The sequence below is a fragment of the Cyanistes caeruleus genome, chromosome 1 (genome assembly GCF_971803275.1).
Source record: "Cyanistes caeruleus chromosome 1, bCyaCae1.hap1.1, whole genome shotgun sequence".
Classification (NCBI taxonomy): domain Eukaryota; kingdom Metazoa; phylum Chordata; class Aves; order Passeriformes; family Paridae; genus Cyanistes; species Cyanistes caeruleus.
The window spans coordinates 151,295,835-151,315,293 of NC_141701.1; the positions used below are offsets into that span (position 1 = coordinate 151,295,835).

The 19,459-nt window shown below is 41.6% G+C and overlaps 2 long non-coding RNA genes across 2 annotated transcripts; one reads left to right on the forward strand and one right to left on the reverse strand.

The window, feature by feature from the left end:
* Positions 1–5,691: 5,691 nt before the first annotated feature.
* Positions 5,692–6,997, reverse strand: LOC111925568 (uncharacterized). The gene is made up of 2 exons (XR_002862292.2): positions 6,803–6,997; positions 5,692–5,964 (listed from the first exon to the last, which is right to left on the reverse strand). It is a non-coding gene; the product is annotated as an uncharacterized LOC111925568 (long non-coding RNA).
* A 37-nt stretch (positions 6,998–7,034) lies between these two features.
* Positions 7,035–7,663, forward strand: LOC111925609 (uncharacterized). The gene is made up of 2 exons (XR_002862327.2): positions 7,035–7,179; positions 7,524–7,663. It is a non-coding gene; the product is annotated as an uncharacterized LOC111925609 (long non-coding RNA).
* The last annotated feature ends 11,796 nt before the right edge of the window (positions 7,664–19,459 follow it).

Here is a 19,459-nt window from a genome sequence, read left to right on the forward strand (position 1 = left end):
CCAGGAGATCCGTTGCTCTTGTTGGAAACTTCTCCTAATGTTCCAAATTTTCCATCCAAATTTTCCATGTCTCATCCCATCCATTGGAATTATCCCCCGACAATGACAGTAAATAATTGCTCTCCGTTCTTCCATGCTCCACACTCTTCCTGGAATTTCAGGCTCCGTTCCTCTCCATTTATTTGCTGCCAGCCTGTGCTGTATCTTTTAGGATTTTTGGTGTTCTTGCATAATCTGACAGTCAATGATCAATTCTGATTTCATTTTAATCAATGCATTGATGAGTTTACAGGCCACACTCTGTCTTTAGAGAGTCATGGAATTCCAGGAGGGTTTGGCTGGCAAGGGACCTTCAATTTAATCCAATCCCATGGGTAGCGACACCTCCCACTATCCCAGGCTCTTCCACATCCTGTCCAACCTGGCCTTGGGCATTTCCAGGGATCCAGGGGCAGCCACAGCTCCTCCAGGAATTCCATTCCGGGGCGTCCCCACCCTCCCAGCCAGGAATTCCTTCCCAATATCCCATCCATCCCTGCCCTGCGGCAGTTCAAAGCCAGTAAGTGGAGCCCAGAACTGAACTGGGAATGTTTGGTGAACCGGAGATGCCAAGACTTTGAGGCCAAAATCTAATTTAATTTCAAATTATTGATCACTTCACAGTCCAATCAAAAATTAATTAATTCTGAGGCAGCTGTTGAAATTTCCAGCTTAGAAGAGACTGAAAAACCCCCTTGGCAACCCCAGAAAATTCCCCAAGAATTGTCCCATTGCTCTGAGGCAGCTGCAGAGATTCTGGGATCCTTTCAGGAGCACGAATTTCCCAACACTCCGGAACATTTCTCCCAAAGCCGCGGTTCACTTTTCCTTTTGATGAAGAATTGAATAGTAGAAAAAACTTCTCTTGGATCATTTTCCATAAAACTCTTAGGATCTCCTACTGCTTTCCTTCCCAAATGTTTATTTTGTGGACCACCACAATGGTCTGCGTGAATTATTGGTGGTCTGTGCTCTATAATGTGGGGAGTTAATGCTTTATAATATATTTAATATTTCTTTATGTTATTTTGATTCAGTATTTTCATTTTTTTTTCAACACAGAAATTAACTCAAAAAAAAAAAGCCAAAAAATGCAGTCATTATGGAGATTTCTGTTCTTACACTCACATAAAACTATTACGGTTTTTAATAAAAAAACTACTCATAAAGTATTTTCTGTTCAAAATAATTCTGGAAGTTATCAAAATTTTTGGTTTATTTAAAACCTACATTCTAAGTAGCACAAAAATGGGTTTCAGTAGGAAAGAAAATTACACCAGCTTTAAGAAAAAGAAAATATAGGAATAAGAATTTTAATAGGAAAGATATTAGGAAAGATTTTATTGGGAAAAGGGAATTGACTTTCAGCACTCGGAGGTGGTAATTAGGTGCCAATATTGAAATTGTTCACGACATCAGCTTGGCCATTTTTCACTGGCTCTGGTTGCCCGTTTGGGATGGGATCAGACACCTTCCATGCTTTGGATACTCCCCAAGGAGCTTTTCACTGCTTCCACCACAATTCATGGAAAGGAAAGGAAGGAGAAGGAGCAGGAGGAGCGACATTCCCAGCACCCAGCCAGGCTCCTGCTCTGAATCATCCCAATTTATTTGTTGACGACAGGAAATCTCGGCAGCTGACTCAGCCGAGAGAGGAACCCAAGTTTTGTTGGGATGAGGACCTGCTTCTTCCAAGTCTTGGTCTGTGTTTTATCCAACAAAAAATGCTTCTGTAAAAAAAAAAACACATTTTTTTTTTAACTTCAAATGCAACGTGACATATTTTATCTGTTGATTACCACAAAAGTCTGAATTTGTCCCAGGCACCAGCACCTTGATGCCAATGAAATTCCCAGTGGGAATGGATTTTGGGAGGGGCGGTGTGAGTCCATTTCAAAGAGGTGTGTTTACGTGTGTGTCTCTCTCCATGCATAAACAGACACCCTCACACATATTCCATGTTTGGAAGAGCTTTGGAGTAGAAAGTTTGGCTTCCCAAGGAATTTTCTGTGTTTTCTGGCAGCCGCTTCCAGCCAGGTTAACCTGATATTTCCCACAGAACTTCAGGCCAGGGAATGTGATTATAAAACTTTCCCATCCAGGCAACGCTTTAAACCCAACTCATGATACCGAAGGATGGACAGATTCCATTCCCAGTGTGTTCATGTGTGATGAATCCAATGGATGGGAAGGAATGAGAGACTCCATACAACATTCTTCCTTCTTTTTTCTGGGTTTTGTTTCCCATTTTTCCAATTTTTCCCTTTTTTTTTTTTCCTTTCCAGAAGTGAATTAACAGAAGAGAAACCACTGGCCAAAAGGACTGGGTCCATCAGAGCTGACTGGGGTTGAACTCTTGGAGCCAAATCTGAACCTCAAAGACCCACCACAGTCTTGCACTGAAGAAAATAAAAGGAAAAAAAGAAAAAAAGAAAATAAAAATCATCAAACTCCTCCTTTTTAATGGGATTTTGCGGCAATGTAAGCGCGGAATTCCGAAAAATCAAATCAGCATTCGTGGAATAAAATATACAAGCAGATAATTTAAATAGAGCCAGGGATTGCTCCCTCCTGGCTCAAAGCTTGGAGGGAAAAACCACGAAAACAAAGACACTGAAAAACCAATTTCCCCCAGAACAGCCCTGATTAATCTCTTCTCTGTGCAGACCTCACATGAGAAAATTGATAAAGTGCTGCAATTCCCCTCAGCCTTTGGATCCCAGCAGAAATCATCATGGAATTCTGGAATGGTTTGGGTTGGAAGGGTCCTTAAGGATCATCTCATCCCAATCCTGTGCCATGGGCAGGAACACCTTCCACTGTCCCAGTGTAATTAAATTATTATAGTGAGGGGTTCATCATGTCCTCTCTCAAATATCCTCTGGAGTTACGATGGAAAATCCAAGTGACTCCAGCAAGGAGCCATCTCCTCATAGCAAATTATTAAATCTATAAAAATGTCTTTTATTTCGGTTTTTCCTCTGAGGAACAGAAACAAGGAAGAGCCTGGAAGAGCCCTTTTATCGTCTTAGTTAGGAACCCTATTCCCTCTTAATTCTTCAGGAATCAGTTTCTTCAGGCATAGGAATTTCACCTGAAACAACATCTAAAAACAGCATTGTCCCGGCTCCTGGCACCACTCCCAGAATGTCCCAGGAGAAGAAATTCCATCCCAAAGTCTCATCTGCCCCGTGCCTATTCCTGGGTTGGCCATCAGCCAAGGAGTCGGTGCCTATCCCGATCCTAATTTCCAAATGAGACTTTTATCCAAGAATTCTTTAGAGGAAATGATCTGAACACTGAATTTCTCTAAAGGAAGTCGTGGAGCTCCTGGGTGGAGCCAAATGAGGGGTGACACAAAAAATGAGGGGACTGGAACCTCCTGAGGAGCAGCTGAGGGAGTTGGGGCGGTTCAGTCTCAAGAAGAGGAAATTGAGAGAGGATCTTATCAAAGTTTGGAAACATCTGCAGAGCACGAGCCGGGATCTGCTCCAGTCGTGGGACAAGGAATGGGCAGGAAATGATCCCAGGAAGTTCCACCTGGACATGAGGCAGAACTTCTGCCCTGGGCAGTGCCTGAGCCCTGAGCAGAGCCCAGACAAAACAGACCAGGTGGAGGCTCCTCCCTGGGGATATTCCAGAGCCATCTGGACACATCCCACGTGCTCTGGGATGGCCCTGATGGAGCAGAGGGATCCGTGGTCCCTTCCAGCCTGACCCATCCCGGAATTCTGGGATTCTGTTGTTCACCAAAATTCCAAGCACCACGTCACTTCTTCAGTTGATCCCAGTTTTAACAACTTTTTTGGTGAAAAAATAACCCCAAAACTGGAGGTGACCAATCCTGCAAGTAATTTGTCAAGCAGGATTAATTCCTGGGATTTACTGGCAGCCACTCCTGTTAGTAATCCAAAATTTAAAATCTGTTAAAACCATCCCCAGATCATTTAAAAACCTGAAAAGTTTTGCTGCGTCTTTAAATAGATTTTTTTTCCCCCAGTAATTCCTAGAACTGACCCAGAAACTGCATCCAAATATTTTTTCCTCCTAAAAGGCAGAAATCCCTAAAAAGCACCTCTCCACTTGTGACAAATTTTGAGAATGGAAAGTGAGTTCTTAAAACATGAAAAAAAAAAGTTCTGGATAAATATTTGGCCATTTGAAATTAAAGATGGCCAAAATCAGCAGTCCTGGTTTTTGTGGAATTCCCATGGAAGATCCAAGGGAATATGGGGGGAAATACCCATTTTTGTGTTTATTTTTAGGCATCTCCTAAGGGTTTCTTCCTACAAAGCTTTTAGGTCAGAGCTGTTGTATCTCCCCATTCATTTTTATTGGAATAAATTGATTTAAGATGATTTTGGCCAGTTTTGGAGACATTTAAAAAGAATCTGATGAATAACCACAATATTTCTGAACAATCTATCTCACCTTTCTAGGAATTACTTTCCAAAAGCGCAATAATGAGTTTTTTTGGATGAAGGTTTGTTTATTTTTCTCCTAATTCTAAACTTCAGGAGCATCAATGTCCCAGGAGAAATTGGTCACTTTGTAATCTTCGAACATAAAAACAGAAAAATTTGATTTTAGAATAATTAATGAGTTCTGGGCTTCACTGATGATCCCATGGCCTTAAGGAACAATGGAGGAAAAGCGGATTGGTTATTCCCCATGGATAAAATTCTGCTTTGTATCCCTGTCTTCATGCAGATCCCTCCTAATCTGACTGTATCCCATATTATACTAAAAATTGGGATGAATTACACAGATGGATCTTCCAGAATAGCCACATAAAATCAAACCAGATTGAAGCAAAGCGTGAACGTTCCACAAAAATAACACCTTCCATCACTGCCTTAAATCACTGGAACATCCTAAAATTCCTTGTCAGGTTTGACCTCACTTTCCACATTTCCCGTCTTGAATTTTGCTTTGGGGCTTAGATTTTGTTTGGGGTTTTTTTTTCCTTTTTTTAAAAAAAAATTTTTTGGGGTGTGAATGCAAATATCAACACCAAAAACTATTCCCAGTAGGATGGGAGGGAGACACGCTGGGAACATCAACCATGTCTGGAGCATTCCAGGGATCTCACCACCATCTGGCCCATCCTTCCTTGACTTCCCAGCCCAAACCACCACTTTGGAAGCCTCTTGGCTTGAGTTGATGCCAGTTTTAACAACTTTTTGGTGAAAAAATAACCCCAAAACTGGAGGTGACCAATCCTGCAAACAATTTGTCAAGCAGGATTAATTCCTGGGATTTACTGGCAGCCACTCCCATTATTAATCCAAAATTTAAAATCTGTTAAAACCATCCCCAGATCATTTAGAAACCTGGTGAGGTCCAGCCCCAGCCTTGCAAGGCTGAGCTTTGCCTGCACTTGTGCCGTTGACTCAGCTGCCGAGGGTATCCGGTCATTTGGGCTCCGGAGTTCCAGGCAGACGGCCGGAATTCCGGCCAAATCGCTCCCTCCGGAGCTGTTGGCTGCAGGACCTGGCACAGAAGCCCTCACTAGCCCAGCTGGCCACCTGGATCCAGGCTGATCTTCCACCCCTTTCCTGGCATGTCTGAGGGTTGTAAAACTCCATTTGTTGGCAACCATGGGAATTTCTGGGATTTTTTTTTCCACAGATGTCCACAGGAGCCACGAGCTGATGTTTCCCTGCCTTCCTGGGGTTCCTCTGTTTATTTCCAGACCTTGCAAAGTCCTCGGTGAGCTGGAGATGATTCTCCTGTGGGAAACTGGAGAGGGAGGGAGAATCCAGGCCTTGATGAAGCCAGTTTTTCAGGGATTCACAGCAAAAAAAGCCCTGGAGATCGGGACATCTTCGCTTTGCAATTCTTCGGGATTGGTTTCAGATGGAAAAGATCTCACATGAAAACAGGGGCTAGGAGCCCTCCAAACTAAAATCCACGGATAAGGACCTGGAAATGGGTGCAGTGGAGAAGATGTGAGTTAAGGAATTAAAGATAGGAAGGAAGGACTCCATATTTAAAACTTAAATTTACATTTTAAACCTTCAATCCCAAAATTTCAGCCAAGTTCCTGAAGAAATTTGTGGGTTTACTGAGCAGTGTTTATGGAAAAAAGAGAAACAAGGATTCTGGGGAAGTGATCAAGGGATGGGGAAAATTAAAGTTAAGGAAAAGAAAGGAAGAAAAAGGAAAATTTGGGTAATGATCTCCATGGAAGGCAGGGAGAAGAAAACATCCTCCCCCTTCTCTTCTTCTTGCTGGAATTTTTTGTCAAAGAAAGGAAATATAATCATGGAATCGCAGAATCCCAGAATGGTTGGGGTTGGAGGGACCCTAAGGATCATCTAATCCCATGGCAGGGACACTTCCCACTATCCCAGGTGGATCCAAGCCCTGTCCAGCCTGGCCTTGGACACTTCCAGGGATCCAGGGGCAGCCACAGCTTCGCTGGGAAAGCTGTTCCAGAGCATCCCTCACCTCACAGGCAAGAATTCCTTCCTAAAATCTACTCTAAATCTATCTAAATATTCAACTAAAATTAATCCATCGAAATATTTAATTTATATAAATAGTAATACATTATTTACATTACCTAAAACAGCAGATTAAATAACCAATTAGGCATTCCTGCCTTTTTTTCTTTCTTTTTTTCCCTTTTTTTCCCCTATTTAGACAGTTCCAGGCTGAAATCTTCACCTTTTTTTTCCCCCTCCAATTCTAAGATCAAACACCCCAAGTTTTGGGAGAAGTCAACCCTCAGATCCCGGCATGACTCAATCCTGCTCACCTAGCATAGCTTTATCCCTCAGGAATCCAACACAAACACACCCAGCGTTCCCAGCCAGCCCCTAATCCCGGGAAAATCGAGGTGGCAACGCGTGTGAAAACACTGGTGGGAAGTTTGGATCCTGGGATATTTTTCTCTGGTCATTCTTTCCCTTCGTTCCTGACTCATTTTTCCCACTGGTTTATTCCTAACCGGGGGCTATTGTCTTGTGTTTGTGACATCACAGGCCGTTGCCATGGCAACAGCGATGATGTCACAGGGGTGGAATTAACACCTATTAACGGGAACAGGCACGGGGAAGGGATGAATAATGAGTTCAGGGCCTGGATTCGACACAAATTACCAGGAATTTTTTGGACAGGAAAAATCCTTGAAAGGTAAATGGGGCTTATATTTAAATATTATGTTTTCATTGGGCTTGGCCAGCGAACAAAAGCTGATATTTGAGTAATAAAACTGCAAACACCGGGGCGAGAACAGCTGGAGGGTCAGGAAAGTTTTTTTCCATGCAAATGAGCCAAGGATTATGACTTTATTTGGAATGCTCATGGACAGGAGCGTGTGCCCCAGAACCCAACAAAGCCCAGGGCTCATTAACATTGAGTTTCTCAGTCTGACAGAGAATTGAGTTGTGTTTAACCACATTTTGCTCCAAGCTGTCTTTCCCTCACAATTTGTCTCTGTTTGCTGATTAACTTTATTATTTTCTCCTTTATTCCAGCCTCAAAGCCTTTTGGTTTGGATTAGGATGGATTACCAGCAGCATCCTTCACCCATCACCCACCAGCAGGAATAAAACCACTGCTGAAAGGCTGAATTTTATTAAAATCATTGAGCACACCAACTCTGGTCTGGATTAAACCAGAACTATAAACACTGCCTTTTTCTTACTCCTCTTCTCTTTTGTTTTCTGAAGGGAAAAATGAGGCCTAAGATAAAGGATGATAGATTCAGATGGGATATTGGGAAGGAATTCCTGGCTTTGAGGGTGGTGAAGGGCTGGGATGGAATTCCCGGAGCAGCTGTGACTGTCACTGGGTCCCTGGAAGTGCCCAAGGCCAGGTTGGATGGGCTTGGAGCAGCTGGGATAGCGGGATCTGTCCCTGTCCATGGCAGGGGTGGCACTGGATGAGCTTCAAGGTCCCCTTGAACCCAAACCATGCACCAGCTCTGGATGCCTTTGATTTTGGACCAGGAGAACTTTTCCAAACATCCATCTGGTCCATGGGAAGGAGATAATCCTGAGTGGGAAAGGGGGTTTCTTCCCTCTGGGATGGGTTTGCCTTTGTAAAGGACTCCTGGATATTTCCTGTTGGGCCAAATCCCTCTGACAAACAGCTGCTTCTCCCACCTAAATTCCTTCATTTTTCTGTCCCTTACATCTGCAATTAAACTTTCAGAGCCCATGAGGTGGCCCCTGCCCATGGAACTGGATGATCTTTATGGTCCCTCCCAAGCCATGCCAGTCTGGGATTCTGGGATTCGCTTGAATGGTTCAAATAAGGATTCCAGACTTTTCCAACACCCAGGAGGGAAAAGGAGACACCTCCAGAGGCTGATCCTGCTGCTGCCCCGTTGTTTGCGTGGGGACAGAGAAGGCCCAGGAATCCCAGCGCTGATAACGGGAATATTTTGGGGTTAGGACAGGGAATTTGATGAAACGTGAGAGGTGATTTTATCCAAGGAGAGCCACTTGAGCACGGAATCGCCACCTCTGACCTGCAGTTCCACGAAGCTCCAAAACAACTCCTTCACTGAGCAATCACGTCCCCACTTGTCACACTGTCCTTGCTGGCACCTTCCTCCTCCCCCTGTCCTCAATCCCTGCTATTCCTTGGCATTTATTGTGACATTTTCCTCATGGTTTAACCCCAAAAAGAGTGGCTTATTGTACAATTCTTTTCCTATAGCAAAATAATTGGTTTTCCATTTTTAGCACTTGTTGAGATTTCCCTTTTTCCTTTTTATTTTTCAGAAGGAAACTGGAACATTATTTTGTAAGGAAAAAGAAAAAAAAAAAAAAAAGAAAAAAAAAACCCAAAACAAAACAAATAAAAAAAACCCCACCAAAAAAAAACAAAACAAAAAAACAAAAAAAACAACAAAAAAGGCACATGACCAGGAAATTGTAGCTGTTTAATGCCAATCTCCTCTCAAGTCAAAATCTAAGTTTTAAAGGTAGCTCAGGCTCTGAGATTCGGATGGAAGCTCCGATTCAGGTTGAAAATTTAGATTCAAGTCAAAGTTGTTTCATCTTCAGCACCTTCAGCGCACTCAGAGAGGATTCCCAATCTGCCTGGGAGTTCCTGACGGCTGGAACACCCTGTCCCAAGCACCTTCCCGGGCTGAGTGTTTTTCCAGTGGCCCTGAGGCCTCCCACTCCATCCTTTGGCAGGTGACAGCAGCACCAAAGCCTCCAGGCAGGAGGGTGCGAGCCAAGCCTTGAGGGGGCTGTCAGCGGGGACGGATGTGCTGGGACGGCGGCTCCGGAGATCCCAGGCAGCCGGAAAACTCCGGGATTTCAGCCCCCTGCTCTTGACACCAGGATCAAGCTGCCTATCCGCTCCCAGCGGATCCGGGACCCCACGGATTCAACGTGGAGCCACTGGAGGAGATAACGGTGATATAACGGAAGATAACGGTGACCTGGGGCGTCCTCGGCTTGTCACTGCTCATCCCAAATATCCTAAGGAGAAACAGCCTCCCTGGGACAGCGTTCACAGCTCCCAGGTTATCTCCCCTGCTGTTCAGGAACATTTATGCCTTTAACACATCTCTTTCTGTCGATAACATCATCAAAAATGCATGTTTGATTTTTTTGAAGGTGATGGAAGATGTCCCAGTGAAGTCAGACTGATTTAAAAAGTCAATAAGTCGTGCTTGTTTAGAAGGGAGGTTGCTCCCTAAGAGACCCCACACATTGCTGTATAAATATATATATATGCATAAATACAAAAAAATAAAATAAAAATAAAAATTTTAAAAAATAAATAAAGATAAAAAGTAAATATAATATATTATATTATATTATATTATATTATATTATATTATATTATATTATATTATATTATATTATATTATATTATATTATATTATATTATATTATATTATATTATATTATATTATATTATATTATATTATATTATATTATATTATATTATATTATATTATATTATATTATATTATATTATATTATATTATATTATATTATATTATATTATATTATATTATAATATAATATATTATATTATATTATATTATAATATAATATATTTTATTAGAATAGAATAGAATAGAATAGAATAGAATAGAATAGAATAGAATAGAATATCTAAATACTAATACTAATACTAATACATATAAATGCACATAGAACACATCACAGACACAGCTGTCCATGTGTGACTCCACACAGACATTTAAGAGAGAGTCCCTGCTCTGATCATCTTTTATTTTAATTAGGGAAAGGCAGCATTTGTTTTATCCTGTTCTATGGATGGGATGAGCCCAGGGATCCAGGATTTAGGACTGAGTTTAGGAAGTGTCTCACAGCTGAGATGAGCCCAGTATCCAGGATTTAGGACTGAGTTTAGGAAGTGTCTCACAGCTGTGATGAGCCCCGGATCCAGGATTTAGGACTGAGTTTAGGAAGCATCTCCCAGCTGGGATGAGCCCAGGATTTAGGACTGAGTTTGGGGCACCATGGATGAATGACGTTCACATCTTTGCTTCTCATAATCCTTCCCTTTGAACCTCTGGATTCCTAAAGAAGGTCAGTGTGGCAGAACCTGACTGACCTCTGGAGAAGTTTTTCCCACTGGCCTGACCTTCCACAGGCTTCAGTGAAGTTGTGTGACTGTTTGTGGGTAGAACAGGGAAAATTAATGTTGGGATAATGAGAAACACCTGCTGGAAAAGGTTCCCCTTGCTGCAAGGAGCAGATGCAGCACATCTGGCACCAATTCCCAACCATCCGGCAACAACAGACCACGAGAAGCACCAAAAAATCAGCGGCCCGAAGTCCTGGGCTGATCCCAGCCTCTGCTGCCGCTCATGTTTTTATGGAGGGCTTCCTGCCTCGACACTGGGACGGCTCTTCCACGCCGCCTGAGTCACCGGGAGCGTGAGGAGCCAAACCTCCCCACCTCTCAATCCCTCATTTATCACATCCCTCCCCTCCTGGCTGTCTGCACGGGCGTCATCGCTCCAGCCCCGGCTGCGCAGCCAGCACCGCTCCGAGCAGACAGAAATGGTGAAACGAGCAATATTTTTCCTCGTGTTGCCCCGTATCTCCATCTGATCTTGCATTTAACACCAGGCCAGACGGGTCTGACAAATCCCACTGGCTCTGAAATATTCTCATTCCAGGGAATGCACCATAGGGAAAGTATTCATCTCTCTTGGCCTGGATAAATATACAGGTAGGGATAAATATGTGCACAGACACGGATTTTGAAATACGCACACCCGCGTGCGTTTTATAACCCTTCACCCACATATCTATAAATCTCCAACCTCTTCCCTGTGAATTTTCCCCGGAGTTCAGCTGCAGATGGTTATTGATAAAATATGAACTATTGCTCACAACGTCCCTATGCGTTTAAGGTGGAATTGAATTTCAGTAATCTCAGCCCACTAAAAGTTCAGCCTTAAGCCTGGACCAGTTTTCTGGGTTTCTTGGTAGCCAATAAAAAGAGGCAGGTCCATCCAGAGGACAACTTGATCTGGTTCAGGATTTATTGGTTGGATGGAGATGTCAAGTGGGAAGCAGCAGAGAGAGGGAGAGATGAATTGGGAATGTTTGGGGTGCGATTTAGATGCTTGTTCAGAGCCCTGAGACCACTTTTCAGTGCTGGTGAGTTCCTCTGAGCCAGACATGCAAATTCCCATTCTAATCCTTGGGAAACCAGGTGGATCCTGAGGAATAACACAGGTGAGGCCAGAAGAGTTATGTATGAGCTGATCACCCGAATTTTGGGTTCTGCAGGAACTAAACTCCCTTCAGTCAAGTTGTGGTTCTCCAAATAAACTTGTGGATTGGTGGAGGCTCTGGATGAATGGAGACACCAGCACAGGGATCCCACCCACGGCACAGGACCTCTGGAAAACCTGCATCGTTCCCAAGCGGAGCTGGAGGATCCACAGGCTTCACCAAAAGATTTCAGTATTCGAAGCTTAGAAGAGAAGAAGGAGCCACAGAATTCCAAGGACTGGGAGTGAAGGAGATAATTAAAGGATAATTGGCGGCAGAGAGATGCGGGGCTCAGCTTGGATCACAGGAGGAGAAGTGGAAGAGACGTTTATCTCCTGACTGAAGGACAAACCTCCAAGGATTCTCGGAAGACAATTTCAAGAAAGCCATCCTGAGAATTTTCCTTCTCCTGAAGCATTCCAGAATCTTCCTTTTGATTTCTTCCCGGTGTTGTTCACCTGGATAGAAAATATTTATGGTCAGCTCCATTTCAGGTTTTGCAGGAATGTCAGTGGTCACCAGGAATGCAGCTCAACACGAGAAACTGTGAAAAAGAGAAGAAAAAGTGAAGTAAAAACTATTAATAAAGTAGTTAATTAATTAATAAATTAACTTAAAATATTAACATTAAAATTAATATTAAAATGTCATATTAAAATTAAAATATAAATACTATTAATAGTAATTTATATTAAAATTTAATTAATTACTATTATTTTAAATTAATTTTAAAAATATTAAATTGCAGGGTTTAATCTCCATGCGTCTGTTAGAGATTTGATGTCCACTGGAAAGAAAATTTTCGTTTCTAGAAATTATTTTTATTTTTAATAGTAAATTAAAATTTACTTAATAATTATATTAAAAATTAATATTAAATTAATATTAATGTGTTATTAATTATTAATAGTAACACTATTTAATATTAATAATTCTTATTAAAATATTAAATGTTTTAATAATATTTTTAATTTTAAGCCAACTAATTAGTTGGATTGCTAGTGATTGTCTAGGAAATTACCATAACTACATATGAAAACTAGGGTTAATGCATATGGAAGCATAAGTTTATTTATTTAATTAATATTTCCATAGCTCTTTGAGAGCAGAAAATGCCAGGTTGCCCCTAAATACAGAACCCAGGATTTGGGAGAGGAGCAGTTTCCTGCGATTGTCCAACAGTGGAATGACAGCCCCAGAGAAAAAATGATGGAGACTCCAGAATTTCCTTGCGAAATTCCACAGCTGTTAAGTCTTGCAGGAGCTGAGCTCATGGGTGTGATTCAGCGGCGATGAATTTCCAGCACGGGGCCCTCGAAGGTTCGACCCAGCTGGAAAACCACACAGCTTCTCCTCCCGACCTGTTGGAAGCAGGAATTCAGCGCCGGAGGCCGAGCAGAGCCAGGATGGGCAGATACCCATGGCAAGGGGAGAGGTTTCAACCAGAGCGTGAAGTTCACCTGGGGGTCAGGGCGGGCTTGGTGAAAAATCCACGGACCTCAATCCAAGGCTTTCCATTGGCAGGGCTGGAGTTCCTTTGGAAATGATGGAAAAATTCCGCAGTTTCATCAGGGCTTTGCCTTGGCTTTGGAGCTTGCAGGTGCTGGGATGAGCTGGGGGCTCCTGCTTCGCTCAGGGGCTTCAAAGCTCAGCTCCGACACCTCTGTGCCTGGGAAAGGCAAAAAAAAAAGAGAATTTAAACACTCAGGTAAGTATTTAGATTTGGACATTCTCCAAAAAGATGTTTTTTAAAGGAAATGTGTAGGGTGTTGAAAAAAGGCAAAACGATCCCTGTTCTGGCAACACTGATGAACCCAAAGGGTGGCTGAAGGCGACCATGAGCCTCCAGTTTTTCAGTTTAGGGATTTCCAGGCTTAATCCCATAATTGTGCTGCTCAAAGCTTCCCTTTCCTTGCACAAAAAATGTCTCGATATAAGTCAGGACCAGGTTTTAAAACAACTGAATGAAACAGCAAATTCAAATGAACTCAGAAGTTTTAATCTGAATTATAAAATTATCTTCTTTTGCCACTGAAGGCTAAATCAAGGATTTTATCCAAGTTTAAATTCAACAAGAGTGAAATATTTTGAATATCGGCTCCCGAGAATAGAAAGTTCCATGGGAAGTTTCACCGCTTCAAGATTAAACCATCAGAGAACTTCCAAAAATTTCAGATGATCAGCCTGGAGTTCATAAAAAAAACCAGATATAGGTTCCTAAAAATCCTCTGGTCCATCCCCAAAAAAGAAAAAGAGTTTGCTTTGAGTTCATAAAAAACCCAAATATAAGCTCCTAAAAATCCTCTAGTCCATCCCCAAGAAAGAAAAGGAGTTTTCTTTGAGTTTCAGCTGACAAATATTTAGGACAAAGGCTGTGTAAAGAGATTTCTCTGGCACACTCCGGTTTTCCTACCAGCCTTGGCTTCACAAAATGGATTTATTCCAGTTAAAGTTTGGGGTTGTCTTCTCCAAAAATTCAGCGGGATCACACTGGATGAGTGGTGGGATAACAATCCTACAGCAAGGCAGGGATCCCTCCTAAAGGGAATTTCTACTTGGAGGACGTCACTGCAATAGAAATCAAATAATTAATTAAAATTATTTTAAAAACTAAATGAAAATTATTTAAAACTAAAATAATTAAATAATCATCGAGGTTTTGATGGTAAAATCCATGTCTGGATTGGTAAATAAATAATCAAATAATTGCAAAATCATCTTCTTTCCAGCTCTGACCACTCAAAAATCTTCCTGCAGCGTTGAAGATCCCAGTTCTTCCCACTCAGTATCCATCAGGAATTTTCTGGATCTGGATTTCTTGGAATCTGGGTTTCTTGGAATCAGATCCAGTTTGCGCACTCTCAGGTTAGGAACATTCTTCTCATTCCCAGAGAAATTTGTGAGAATACAAAAATGCTCTTTATGAGAATATAAAAAATTCTATTTTATTTTTTAATGCAGAGACAGTGCTTGAAGCCTGCCAGAGGTTTCTTGATTTCTTCCCAGGAAATTCGAGAGGGAACAACCAAAGTCGATTTTTTTCCTGGATTTTGAGGGAGATCCTCAGCTTTAAGGGCTCTGTGGCCACCACTGGCTTCTCCAAGGTTGTCACTTTTCCCAGGATCTCCTCATTTTGATGGAATATTGCAAGGAAAAATTGGGGAAAAAAAAACAATAATAAGATTTTGTCTTTTGGGGGTTGTTTGGTTGAGGGTTTCTTTCTTTGTGGGGGGACAATCCACTGTTTTCCAGGAAATAATTCCTTATCTGTTCTACTTTTTATGGAATACGAAAAATAAATCCTGGGCTCAGATTCCACTTCAGACATGGAGATAACCGGGACTTTGTTTGGAACTTTTCTCACCTTCCTCCAACATTGTGATACTCCAAGACAAAAAATTTTGGACAAAAATAAAATTAAATAAAAATTAACACACAGAAACTGAGTGAATTAAAACTTCCTAGGAGGCCCCTCAATAGCTGGAAAATTCAGGGCAGGATTATTAATTATTTACAATTTTGCATAAGGTTATTTTTTTAAATTTCAAATTTAAATTTAATTTAATTTAATTTTAAATTCCGAGAGTGGAAATATTCAACTTCTTACACTGTTCTTGTACCTTAAAAGAAGAAATAATATTAATATTCCTATTAATAATAAATTATATATAATAATATAATAAATTAGTCATAGTATATATAATTCAATTGCATTATTATTATTATTACTATTACTATTACTATTACTATTACTATTACTATTACTATTACTATTACTGTTACTGTTACTGTTACTATTATTATTATTAATTATTTTATTAAATAATAAAATAAAATAATTTTAAATTATTTTATTAAAATAATTTTATTTTACTATTATTATTACTACTAATAATGATGATAATGATGATAATGATAATAATAATAATAATAATAATAATAATTTTTCTTTGCAGTTTAGGTAACTTTAGACACCATTTTCCCATCAATATTAATTAATTTTATAATACTATTCCAGTTTAAGAAACCCTTTTCTAATAATGTTCTCTTATTTAATTCATCTCTTATTTCATTTTTTTTTTTTCCAATGGCAGGGCTCTTTCTTCCTCCTGCACTTTTTATGTCCTGGGATTTTTTGGGGAGTATTTTTATGATTTTATTTTTCCATAGTTTATTGCAACGTGGCTTTATGGACCCCACGTGCACCGTAATAAATGATGGGAAAAATAACTTACAAGGGCAATAATCCCAGTTACGGCTGCTATGGAATATCCAAGAAGGAATTTTAGGAGCTCCAGCAGCCTGGGACAAAGTTTAGTTTATCTGCAAGGCTGCTGGAATTTGTCCTTTTTATTGGGGATATTCTGAAACACTTCAAAAATGCAGTTTAATTCCCAGGCTGGTGCTTCATGGGAAAAGCTCTGTCCTGGAAAGGATTAGGGTTCAATCCCAAAAATCCCAGGCAAGGATTCCCACAGACTTCCCTGGGCTTTCCAACTTCCCCCTGTAACTCAATTTCATATTTGAGGAGGCAGCAGTGATAAAAATCACGGGAGGAGGAATTTTCCCAGTGGATTTTGCCAGAAGCTTCTTCAAAGTCATCCAGGGCTCCATGAATCCTTGGGGGCAGTGGATAATCCTGGTCCTCACACGTGCTCTTTCCAAGGTTTCTTTTCCTGCTCTGGACTTGAGGGCTCAATAAAAACCCACAACTCACGAGAGCCAGGCTCATTTCCTTCCCTAGGCTTCACCCAAGGATTTTCCAGGAGAGGGAAGAGGAGGGAACAAGGACCAGGAAGCACCGTGAGTCGCTTGTTTGCAGCCAGGAAACACAAAGTTATTCCTCCAAACCTGCAGAAAATTTGGGAATGTTTGGTTCACCTCTGCTTCCGTGCTTGCATCCATAAAGAGCTGGCACAAACTCCCCCTTGGCCTTTCCCATCGGCTTCAGAATGATTTGGAAGACTTTTCCAGAAGACTTTTCCCAACCTCAGCTGATCTCCACAGGTCTTTCCAAGGCCTGTCAAGGGCTGCTCTCTGATTTGCTCACAGAATTTACACACAAATTACAAAATTTTACACCACCAAGTATTTCCATATTTATATCCAGACCCTTATGTATTTCACAGTTCATATTTATTTACTTTATTTACTTCCTTGCACCTCTGTTTAGAGGCAGAACCCATAATTATGTCGAGACGTCAAGAAATCTTTAATTTTAATTTTTTTTCAAATGTGTTTCCAGGTTTCCAGCGAAGAAAACAGGAAAAGGGAATTGGGATAGAAGATGGGAAAATAAGGAAAACACCCCAGTGCTACAACGAGATGAGCAGTGAAGGTGTTGTCTCTAAGAAATTATCTGTTCCTCTCCCAATCCACCCAAACAAAACAAATCTTCCTCTTTTTTCCCTCTGGAAATGGGGAGCCATTCCCGTTGCTCTCTGGACAGGATTTGACAGCTCCCATCAGGAATGGGCGTGAAGTTACCCAGATGTGTCTGCTGAAGGAAACATTTTCCTGGTGATGACGGAAACCTGGCAAGATTCCAAATCAAAATCCGAGGGGGATGATTTTTTTCCCCCTCTCTTTCCAAGCAAACAAAAAAAAAAAATCAGGGAAAGAGCAACCTGAATGCATCAAGCACACATAAATGAGAAATCTCCTTTTTTTTTAAAGGTTTTTGGAGAAGACAGGAAATCTTAACACTGCCCTCCCCAGGGCCTCATCTATCACTCAGGTCTTTCCTTTGGCTCCAGGATATTCCAGCCCTCTCCCTCTCTTCCTCAATTTGTAGTATCTTGTACAGGAACCCCAGGCCATGTTTAATATGTTTGGGTTTTACACTGACAACGCAAAGGTCAACATTTAAGTTAGATTATGGAACCAGAGCAGTCCCTTGGGACAAGGGCAGAGCCAAATAATTCCCATTTAATTGTCCTCTTCTCCCATCCCCCCTTCTCCTTCCGAACAGCAAATTCCTGCTATTTCCTCATTCCCTCTGCCTTGGAATTGTATCAGGGCTGATCTCAGGTTTATGTGAAGCCAGGATCAAATTTTCCAAAGCACTTAAGCGAGGCTTTGGTCATAAAAGTCATAAAAGTCATAGAAGTCATAAAAGTCATAAAAGACTGAGGCATTTGGGAAGGAAGAAGAGTCTTTTTATTCCAAAGTGAAATCCTTGGGGATTTTAGTGGGACAAAAGACACCTGAACTCCGTGGTTTTGTAAGACAGAGAGAGGAATAAACGCAATCCTTTCACTTTGTATTCCATTAGAAAGGTTTGGGATTTGGGGATGTGACGGGTACAGACTGGAAAGGCAAAACCAGGAAAAGGAGCTGGGAATAACGGTGAGTGCCAAGGGAAACACGGGATGGGAATAACCCTTAGGGCCACCCACTGTAAATCAGGCAAACCATAATGTGACAAATCCCAGAGAATCACAATCCCATGGATAAAGCTGGACCACTGGAGATCCAACTCAGGCAGGGTGCCTGTTCCTCAGGAGAAGCTCTGGAATACTCGTCCTTCCAGGTGTGCAAGGTGGGTGCAGCTGCCTCCAGTCCTGTCCCACCTGGGATTTTTAGACCTTTGCTCGTCTCTTCCAAATAATATCTCCATGATTTGTCAATTCCAATAATATCAGATGGATCTGCATCCCAAAAACACATTTCTAATCCCCCTAAAGTCCGCAGAAATCTGGAAAGCGGTAGAAGAAATTGGGGAGCTTGTTTCTTTCTCCAGCTTATCCCACGGCCTTCCTTGGGGATGAGAGTGTTGGGGTCCAATTGACCAGGAGATGGAATGTTCCTTGCTGGTAGGGCTTCCGTATCTTCTTCAAAAGCTTTGGTCGCTTCTGCATCCTCCTGAAAACAATCACTTCTTTTAGTCTTCCCTTCACAGCTGGAGCAGCTGGAGAAGTAATCTCAGGGACTGACTGATGTGAAATGTTCAAGATTTTGCATACACAAGAGTTAATGGGGTTTAAATACTCATACTACATAATGTACTATCATTGCATCAGGGCATTTTGAAAATTCGGCATCATTGAACAATAAAGAACATAGTGCTAAAGGCAAACCTTCCACGGTTTGGTTTTCACCTCAGAGCTGGAGATTTGGGTTTCATCCTGTGCAGAGAAATGAAATCCCACGTGCCGCGCCGGATTCCCGGGATGTATTAGCGAGGAGAAGGGATATGAAGGGATCTCAAAGCTCACCAAGGTTTCTGAAGTTTCTGGCCATCGTTCTTGGCCATCCAATTCCAAGGGCCGAGCCCTGTTAGAGATCAGAGGTTGCGCCCCTGAGCTCATAACCAATTATTTTAATTGCTGTGCCAGCCAAACCTCTCAAAGTGCACTCTGTCATGTCCCAAAAGAAGGATGGAGGTCAGAAATTCTGAATAGAAATAGTTCCTTTATTCAAACACAGATAAAACCACGTGGAATGCCCTCAAAACCGGTGAAATTTTTATCCTCTGGTCCTTGGAACTGGCTTGGACAGCTGAGCAGTTGCTTCTAAGATGAGCTTTTCTGGGTGAAATCACACCCTGATTCCACAAGGAAATTCCCAGCACGGATTGTCTGGCTCCCATGATCCCCAAGTTTGCTGACATCACTAAAATCAGGATTTCCTCCCTGGATTGGGTGCCTGGTGCCACTGGAATCCGCTGCAGGGTGTTTGGATAA